The sequence below is a fragment of the Morone saxatilis genome, unplaced genomic scaffold (assembly GCF_004916995.1).
Source record: "Morone saxatilis isolate NCDOM2014 unplaced genomic scaffold, NCSU_SB_2.0 Contig7, whole genome shotgun sequence".
NCBI lineage: Eukaryota > Metazoa > Chordata > Actinopteri > Moronidae > Morone > Morone saxatilis.
Window position 1 is genome coordinate 13921724 of NW_023340246.1, and position 10621 is coordinate 13932344.

The window sequence follows — 10621 nt, forward strand, 5'->3', positions numbered from 1 at the left end:
ATTACAATTTATTATTTAAGCATTCAGTCACAGCCAACACACGTTTGGGATGTTTTATTAAGCAGTATAGCATATTAGATTTTGGCGTCTTATTGCAAGGCGACCTCATCACTCCCCGCGACAACCCCCCCCAGCGGCATCTGAACAGCAGCAGAAGGGAGAGCTGAGAAATTGTCAGTTTAAATAGCCCGCGCCGATTTGGAGGGGAGCGCTTGGTTATGAGTATGGAATAGCATGTCGATGTTGAGCATGTCATTGCAACACCCTTGGATTGATCCTCCTGTTCAAGCCACGAAAGAGAAACTATGGTGGCCATGAAAAGGGCGCAAAAACGAGAACAGCGCTCTCTAGAGCCCAGTGTTGTCCTTTTTGGGCACAGAAGAAACACAGCCATTCATCATGCACCTCCATGAAAAGGTGACCCGTAGTATGCTGTCAATAAGCTCATGTGTAAGGTTTTTACTTTACAGGTGATGTTATACACTAATGAAAACAAACCTATGAATATTTCAATTTCACTTGTTAGTATCATCTACCTACAGAATCTTATGCCAGTCTGACTAGAGCGGCGCCATCTACGAGTCTGTCTTGTGCGCAGTTCATTGCAAATTTAACAGTCTCATTTTGTGCTGAATCACAGTTCTAAACTGGTTGATCTAGCAGAGTAAGGAACTTATTTGTAATAATTGCCTCGTTTTAATATGTTGCAATTCTGTTGACTCTGGGCGTCTGAATACTTTCTAACAAATGCACCACCCCCAACTGCCATCAACAACCCTCGGTTCAATTGTTCGCTTGCTTGGGCTGTTCAAGAGTAATCAGGCAGATTGTCAGTCACAATGGTTCCTTCACTGTAGTATTTTGCCAGGGTCAGAGCTTAGCTGATTAAAGGGTAACCCTGTGGAGTTTCTGAACCACTATTAGTGCTATGGAGGCAATGATTTTACATGTGGTCTCCCATTTTTTGTATCGTAGGTCTAGCACGAGGACAGACATGCAGCGTGTAACGCACAACAGGCCACGCCATTTATTCATTCCTTGCCACTCCTTGTCACGCTATTGACAGTTAGTGACTGGTAGAAACAAAGGATTTGTACAATGACAACAAAGGCGTGTGGAAAAACAGAGATACAAGCAACTAACACCACAGATGTAACAATGCATAATTTAAAATATTTAAAAAAGAAACTGACTTTGAATCAACATGGTATTGTTAGACTGCTAAGGATATTACACAACGGGAGTTTGGTGAGTAACGCTCGATGTAAGAAAACTCCACAGGGAATCTTTAATTGTATCAAAATTCTATGGTTTTAATGGAAACCTATTTTAAAAATCAAACAATTTGAAAAACCTGGCACACTCAAAGACCAAGTCACTTCAAAACCCAAAGGCACAATGATCACATCCTTGCTAAAAGTTGAAACCACAACATGAAGAGCCGATAAAAAGATTCGTAGTTACTAATTTACTAGTAGTGGTATTTGACTCTTGACAAAAATTTAGGACAGAAGAAAAAACAACCACTCAGGACAGGTCACTTTCTCATGCGTGCTTGTGTCCCTGCTTCAAAATGCTTAGTTGGGCAGAGTGGACACTGATAGGGGCCAACTAGAACCAATGGTGCTGGACTCTCTCAGAGAGCTACAGGCATGGTCAGCCACACGTAGCCCATGATGCCAGCTTTTACCTTGCTTTGCCAGGGGTCTTTTAAGTTCTTTCGAGTCGTGTTATGGACTTCACAGTCAAGGTAAACATGTCTTGAAGCCACCCTCACAATTTATAAATCGGGGCGTTTTCTAATATCTGGGAAATGAGGTAAGAAGACACAAAACCTTCAGGCTCAGTTCTTGCTGGTTTATTCTGACTCCTGGAGGCTCAATGTTTTTGCTTTATCTGCTCTAAAACAGACCACAACACACACACCACACACACTCATCACTCATCTCACTCACTCCCCCACCATCCACCTGTTCGTCACCAGGGCTTGGCAGATACACCTGGGTTCACCGGCATCAGCCAAAAAAAATGGAACGTTACCATAGCAACCATTATGGTGTTGGCCTTGGATCATTGGTGGGCATTGTCATGGTAACAGCAGAACAGACAAGTGGGCCAGTGCCAGCCTTATAGGCCAAGCGGACCAGGACACACACACACAAACACACACACATACACACACTGTCCTGATAATGCTGATTCTTCAAAGCTCATACAACAGCTATTACCTCCCAGAATAACACCTCTTAAAGTAATAAATCATCTCACATTAGCCGGTCATCAGTGTCCAATTTTGCCACTTTCTGTCTCCCATTGTATCAAACCTGTAAACCAGATCCAGAGGAGCTTGTTATTCCTGTATCTGTTTTTTCTAAACAGTGTTCAGGTCCTTTTACTGCATACTGCTATAAAATGACAATTTGAGTATGGCATTTCCAGCAGACTGTTCACACTGAAGTATACACCAAGCAGTACGTCCCTTTCTAATCACATGACTGTTTCTGATCACAACATTATTTTGACACAGGCCTAACCTGAAAAAATCCTCTTTAGGATCAGCCAATATAAAACCAAACCAAGGTCTTTGATCTTTCAATTGATTATCACTTTAAATACAAAAAATAAACTGTGTAGCCTCTGGCTAAATCTGTTGAACAATGTGAGAAAAATGGCATCAGTTAAGTTGGTGGACGAAACCTTTCTCCCTCATGGCTCAGTGGAGAGCTCACATAGATGGGAATAGTATATGGTAAATGGTGGTGAGTCATTAAAAGCTGTGATTAAGAAATATAAATATTTTGCACAGCAACAATATGGATTTTTTTTAAAGAAGGAGCAGGAAATGATCGAGGAGAAAGTTGCTCTCACTTCAGAAAATCCACTTTTTCAACATGTTCACATACAAATTTCACTAAGAAACCTCTCTATTGTTCTGTATTTACATTATTAAATATTCTTGCCTCGTCTGTTTGTACACGCATTGGTTTCTGTAGGCACGCACCCTGGTATGTTCAATGATTGACGAACTACACACACACTCACACACATACAGTATTTTCCTACCATAGCTGTGACCTTGAGACTGAACATGAACATGCATATCTCTCACACACAGACTCCAAATGGTTTAACTCTGTGTATGTGTGTTAACATGGAGCTTTGCCAACTCTGTCTACAAAAAGAAACCCTCCTCTCCTCTCCTCTCCTCTCCTCTCCTCTCCTCATTCATACAGAATATTCTATTGACGAGAACAGTTATAGAAATAGCCCTTTGAATTGGCAGAATAAATAATAACATAGGTCACACAATTTTGAGATTCAAAAGCAAAAATATCGTCTTACTGCTAAGTTTTTATTATAAAATGTTGAAACAATGCTGTAAAAAATTAAACAGCTGGTCTTTCATTGCTACACACTTCCAAATTTAGTTATTGAGGCTATGCATTGAAAAGATTTGGTCTCACTTAAGTAAAACAAAACACTACGAGCACACTTTGACAAACAAGACCACCTTACCATTTCATTGGAGGTTTCATTGATATCAGTGGAGGGAGTGGATGGAGTTTGTGCAGTTGTCTTGGAAATGGATATGTTAACGCGTAAACTCAGGCGGCTGCACTTTTACGACTTCTTAAACTTTAAGCATGTTAGTTCATTCTTGACCATGGCAACTTACAGGCTTTCTCTGGAGCTTTCAGCCAAAACACACGGTCAGTTAAGAATCACTTCAGGCCAACCTTATGTGCTCCCAAAAGAGCTTCCTCACGTCTACATGTTTACTTTGGTCAACAGATCCATCCCTCTATCTGAGACTGTGTGATGGAAAAAGCTAATTTGACCTTGGCTTTGGATTGTTGTGTCAAGCTGCGACTTTCAAAGGTCAAGAATGGACTTTGATGCTTAACACAGCTTCGAAAGAAAAATGGCATTTTCATCAGAAGCATACAGAGACCTGAAGGACTTACAGCTGGCTTGCAGTTTGTTTGTGACTTTACTTGGACTTGCTTTGACAAGACTCTAGACTTCAGAATCAGACATGCCTCAACAAACATGTGCTGAAATATCTGATAAATGCTCTCTTATTAGAAACTGAATAATAATTATGGAAAGCAAAATTTCTTAAATGTTACTGTCTGAGAGTGAAAGGATTTTTGAAAGTTTTTCAAAAGGTGACCTTTTCTTCATGCCTGCTCAATAGACTTTTTGTTTTATTTCTGTTTATGAATTTTTTGACAGTCAGCAGGGTTGTTTTGTCTTTATCTTTTAATTTTTCCGTAGTATTTCGGTTTTTATTCCTCCTTTCCTCTGTTTGCTGTGCTTTTCAGGCATTTGGCCTTCAGGAGTGAAAGCACATTGACTTTACACTTTTCTCCTCTTTTTTTCTTTTCTTTTATTCTCATCTGAGGTGAGAAGGGCTGCCATCCTTTTCCAAACACAATTTCGACATGATTGACAATGGATAATCAGTGCTAAACCTGCATGCCTTTCTCTGTCACATCTGTGGAATTGCAGGGGAGGGTGATTTTTAAGGAGATTTATATAAACTGCCTTCTCTGAATAGGTTCATCAGTGTATTTTTTTCGCATCATATATTTTTCTTCATTAAAGAGTGCAGGCTACATCTCATAAAGTGGCATGCTACTTAGACAAGGGCACTGTGTCCTTTTCCAAAAATATAAGAGGTCCAGTGTGGAGCCTGAGGTGAATTTCAGCCCTCATTAATACACAATAATTCTTGATTATTCAAACTCACCAACACATAAAAACACATCCTACAGCCCATTTAAAGTTCCTTTAGGAGGATCTATTGGCAGCAATGAAATATAATATTTAAATGTGTGTTTTCATTAGTGTATGATCACATGAATAAAGGAATTATTGTGTTTTTGTTACCTTAGAAGGAGCTTTTTATATCTACTGGTCATGTTGTAGCCCAGAAGGGTACACTGGCTTTAGCATTTCCCGGACACTGTAGTTTCTCCTTCGTGCTTTGATGGGGAAGATGAAGCGAGGGAGCTGCAACTACGCAGCTAGATGCCATTAAATCCTACACACTGGACTTAACAATATTATGTTCCATTCTTTGCCAATGAGTCCTCCTAAATGTTACACAAATGTTTGGACCTTGAAAGAAACTAAATTTTCATAGTCCTTGTATTTATCTTGTTGCCCTCACATTAACAACCATGTTGTGTATCTCCATGTTATTTTGCCATTCATTGGTTGTTTGGTATGTCCTGTTGTGATTATATCAAGGGCATTAATTATTTATTTGTAGGCGCCCCTTTGTGTTTTACAGATTTTGTTAGATCTTCTGATCACGTTTCATCTGTTTTGACAAACAGCTTCAGAATCTGGGAAACATCCAGCGTCAAAATCTCTTCATAATAATTGCATTTAGGAAGTTTGTTTATTATGTGGTGATTCAAAGATCAAAATCATTTTTGCATTGGAAGGGCCCCATAAAACACAATGAATGTTGCACCTTCTGCTTCAATTTAGACCGTGAATGGACTGAAGCCAAAATCAAATGAGATGACCTCGAGTTGTGCTTGGTTCTTTTCTTTTTCAGTCCCTTTATATTAGCCAAAATTATAGTTTTTGTTTCTGTGGTTTATGAAATTTGCCACGAAACACTTAACACCAAACACTAAATTGACAAATTTTGACATTTTTAAATCAATTATGACTTATCTATGACTCAAACATCTTGTGACATGTCACAGTTCAAGCTATATTCATCTGACTTAAATGTGCCCACATTTACTGTAAAATCTCATGATCAATTTAATGAAATACCAATCTTTCAATCCTTTATCATAAACTCAATAAGCCTGTCTGTTTCAAGTCAAGTCATGTTTCTTGGTATCAGAGTTAGAGCCATTTAAAGGTCCAGTGTGTTATATTTAGGACAATATATTGACAGAAATGTAATATAATATTCATAGGTATGTTTTCATTAGTGAATACCTGAAAATAACAATCTTTGTGTTTTTGTTACCTTAGAATGAGCTGTTTTTATGTACAGATGCTACAGGTCAGCTTTCGTGGAGTCCGCCATGTTTCTACAGTAGCCCAGAACAGACAAACCAAACACTGGCTCTAGCTGTTCGCATTTTTTGCGCATTTTGCAGCCATCTTAGTTTCTCCATCGCAATTGGGAAGTGAGGGTGAAGCGAGTCAGTTGCAATCTGCAACTACACCACTAGGTGCCACTTAATACACACTGGACCTTCACATGGATGTGACACTTCCAGGCTTTATCCAGAAAGGACAATTTGGGGTATGATATACAGTCTGAAATCTACATTCCCAGTTATTGATAAATTCATCTTCTTTTTAAAAGTACCTGAACTCAGAGGACAAACTCTGTCTTGACTTGTTCTGTGTCTATCTTTAAATAAAGCATACTGTATGACAGACAAACAGTGGTGGAAGAAGAAGTTGTCCTGTCTTAACAGGTGGAAATAACAGGAGAGTTACAGAGCTGTCAATCAACCAGTGGTCAGAGGAGGGACAGAGAGCTGCATGAACAGCTGGTCCTGATGGGAATGTCAAATTTCAACAATTCCAGTAATTGCAATACGTTCTCATACCAGATCTTTAAATACATAACAATAAATTTGATTAAGGGATCCTGATTTGGGTTGAAATAAGTAAACCTCATTGTGGCACTAGAGGCAAAAGTCAGGGGATCACCAAAGCCATTGTCATTGGCATAAAATGTGCCATTCCATCATGTTGAGATATGGATAAGTGAAAACTGTCTGGGAACTATAGCGATCCATCCAGTTGTTGTTAAGATATTACAGTCTGGACCAACGTGATGGACTGACATTGACATCCATAGAGCCTTGGAGCTACTGTGGCTAAAAACATTGCCCTTGAACAGAAATAAATACCTTTGTTGCTTAACATAATCCTGGGTTTTGCAAAAATCGTCCAATAATTTACATTCTCTTCTGGTGATGGGGTTGGTCTAAAAACACAGGAGCCTCCTCTGCCATCCATCACAGACCATACACTGAATGGAACATTTGGTCTCAAAATTGCATTGAGCTACTGGTGAGCTCAGTGAGTGCTGTGAGAGGTTAGATTGCTGGAAATTGCCTGCACAGGAACAATGTACCTGCATCTGGGGTTGAACGGGGTCATCCGATGGTTCCAAATAAAAAAAATCTATTTATGCTTGCTGTCCATTTCCAGCAGAGTGATTTTTCTGTGTAGACTAACTTTCAGTCTACCAGATCTGTTATTACACAGCAATGACTACCTGCCATGTTTTTCCTCTGCTGGCTTTTTGCCACCTGAAGCCAGCTAAGAGTTGCAACATGATAGTTTTGTTTGATGTGAGTGATAAAAACAAAGAAAAAAACAATAGTGGGAGAATTACAAACACATTCAAATCACAGAATTCACACTGTGAAAGACAATGTTTGGTAGAATGGCTTTTGAAAAAATAAAAAATAAAGAGAGCAAAGAAAATGTCTCCACATGAAAATCTAAGTAATAAAATCCACTGTTAAATTTACTTCAAACGTCCGTCAAATGTTGCACTGAATAGAAAATCTGTACATATCACAATCATTAAGAGTGAATATTCCTTGCAAAAAAAAGTTTTCCAAAACCCAGTTTTATCTGTACTTCGGATGCATATGACAGCTGATGAACACACTTTGATATTTGGACAGACATCCCTGACTGCAGATAGAGTTTTATCCATACCAATGCAAAATCATTCCCAGGTTGAAAGCGCAGGTACGCTCAGACGATTTCCACCCACTGTACACAAACCTGCAAATGTAAAAGGCTGCCTGCATCAACGCATACAAAAGTATAGCATGACAGCAGTGTGTACCAGAAAAATAACTGCAAATAACAACCTGGAACCTGCAACTTCAGCAAAAACACAACAGTGAGGACACACTGCTGTCTGTAATGGCAGGGTACCAACACTGTGTAACAACAGCAAATTCACATTTTGAAGCAGAGTAGTAGCTTCAGAGTGATACTTGGTGACAGGACACCCAGGATTATTTGCAGGACACTTACAATTCCAGGCCAGAAAGTCACATTTACTGCCAGGACATAAAAAAACAACTGTAATTACCAACAAGCCAGCAACCCTGTGAAAATCTGTAAATTGATTTATTTGTCTCTGCAGAGACAAAAAGTTTGCCTATGTGAATATCCCTGTCTCTCACAGCTTGATACTTGGGAGAAGACATTTTTCACAGCTTTAATGTGGGAGAGGTGGCACTAAAGACAGACAAAACACACTTAGAGGATACACTGCGGTTCCCTGCTTGTACATTTCCATCCACACCATGTATTTTTAGCTCAGCTGTGTACCAAATCAAAACATCTATTTTGTCTTTTTGGCAGGCCTGTCATGATGTCATCTAGCCCCACTTTGACACGCTCGGCTGTCACCACTGTTGGCAGATGGTATAATGTGGGCAAATGATTTGTTTTTAATTGTGAAACACACAGAAACCGGTGCTAATGAGTTAAATAATGCACAGGTACCCACATAATACCCACACGTAAGCTGCATATGGAGAAAATGAGTTAAAAATGTGTTATATGAACTAAATGCAATTCTCTGGTGATGTATTTAATGGTCTGAAACCAAGGGTATAAAATTCATCCTTCAACCGAATGCTAAAGTAGTTTAAATCACGTTTTGACAGAAAGGTTCAAGCACAAATAAAAAATACAGTTATGTTCACAGTCCACCAACTGTCCACAAGGTCGCCTTTAAATCAAAAAGAAGCACCTCCTGGCTGTACATCTTGACGACGTTGCAGATCTAAGCCCTGGTGCTCCGGTTAACGTCTTTGAAAGAATGTGATTTTTGTCCTGCAGAACTCTTTTGTGTTTCTGCTGAATCTGTCTGTGCTGTTTAGGTTAGTTCAACTTCAATTTACAGATATTAATATAAACACAGACATGATCATATAATAAGACAGCATTTTAACTTAAACCTGTGGAGGATATGGGTTGATTCTCTTCTTTTGTTTTCTATTCTATTCTCAGAGGTACTATATGGGGAGGAATGTAAAGATGCAATAACTTGATTTTCACGGCCGCTTGGAGGCAGTGGAAACAAGTTGGAAAAACACATCTTTGAGATGTTAGTGTGTAACATTTATCTTGGCAGAAATGCAATATAATACTCATAGGTATGTTTTAATCATCCATTAGTGTGTGATCTCCTAAAAAAATAAGAATTAAGGAGAGGTATTTTTGTTACCTTAGAATGAGACATTTATAGTGAGAGGGTCCTCTTCTGTGGAGTCTGCCATGTTGAACTGCCATGTTTCTTCAGTAGCTCAGAACAGACAAACCAATAATTTACACATCCAGCAGTAACAGAGCAACATTATCATTTGTTTCTGGCCCCCTGGTGAGCAGTCCAGTGTTCTCTTTTAGCTTTATTTTTGGTCTCTACCGACTCCTGAAAGAAATATCTGGCTGTTAAGCTGCTAAATACTTCACTATGTTTACCAGCTAGTAGTTAACTGTTGCGTGGCTTTCATTAGTGCTGAGCTACCTGCTGTGGCTGAGAGTGGTGAGAGTGAACCAAACAGTAAATGTATGGACCAGACAGCTAAACAATGAGCTGAATTTTGCTGTAAACCTAAATAAAGCTGTATATTCTGGTGATAATTCTCTGTAGCTTAATCACTGAGCGACCCCTTTCACACTGTCACATTGTTTTCATGGATTCATTTGACGGATTGTTCATCAGACAAAATAAGCAATTTAAAGACATCACCTTGGTCTCTGGTGATATTAAATAAGTTTGTGTGAGTGTTTTTGACATTTTATTGATTCAGTGACTAATTGGTTAGTTTAAAAAAAGGCTGACACATCTACATTAACTTCATTAATATAACTGCTAAGAGAGTTTATGTATGCGTGTGGGTATTCTTATGAAAAGATAAAGGTCACGCAGATGATGAATGAATCCAGCTTCATCTATTCAGCCTTTTTTTTTCTCAAATTCAAATTTGCTTAACTAGTATGACCATAATTAAGTACAATATTCTCAAAGCAGGTTTTTCAGTGTTTAGAATGTAATTATAATTGATAATGTCACAGAGGAGAAATGACAACAAATGATCTGTACCTTTCGACACTGTGTAACTGTTTTTACACAACACAGCACTATGTACACTGTTCAACCTACACAGTATAGCTATTGTATAATAAAAGAAAACTGATAGTTACAAATAAAGCATTGATAAAATTTAAAGTATACAGCTGTGGAAGAATCCTTGTAAAAGTAAGCAAATGTAGCACAATGTAAAAAATACTCCATTACAGGCCACCATTCAAAACTTTACTTTATAGTAAAGTATTAAGTGAAGTAACTAAATTTGCAATGAAGTAGACTACTCATTCTGAAAATTGTCCATTTTCAGAATGATATATTGTTATACACATTTAATTGGTAAATTATTGTTACTGATACCGTGTAACCTTACTTCTACTATTTGATGTACTATCTCTAGAATAATCTATATAACAAAAATATATTTTATAAACTGATAATATGACATGTAAAACTGGAATCTGAAAGGTAACTAGTAACTATAACTGTCAAATAAAGGTA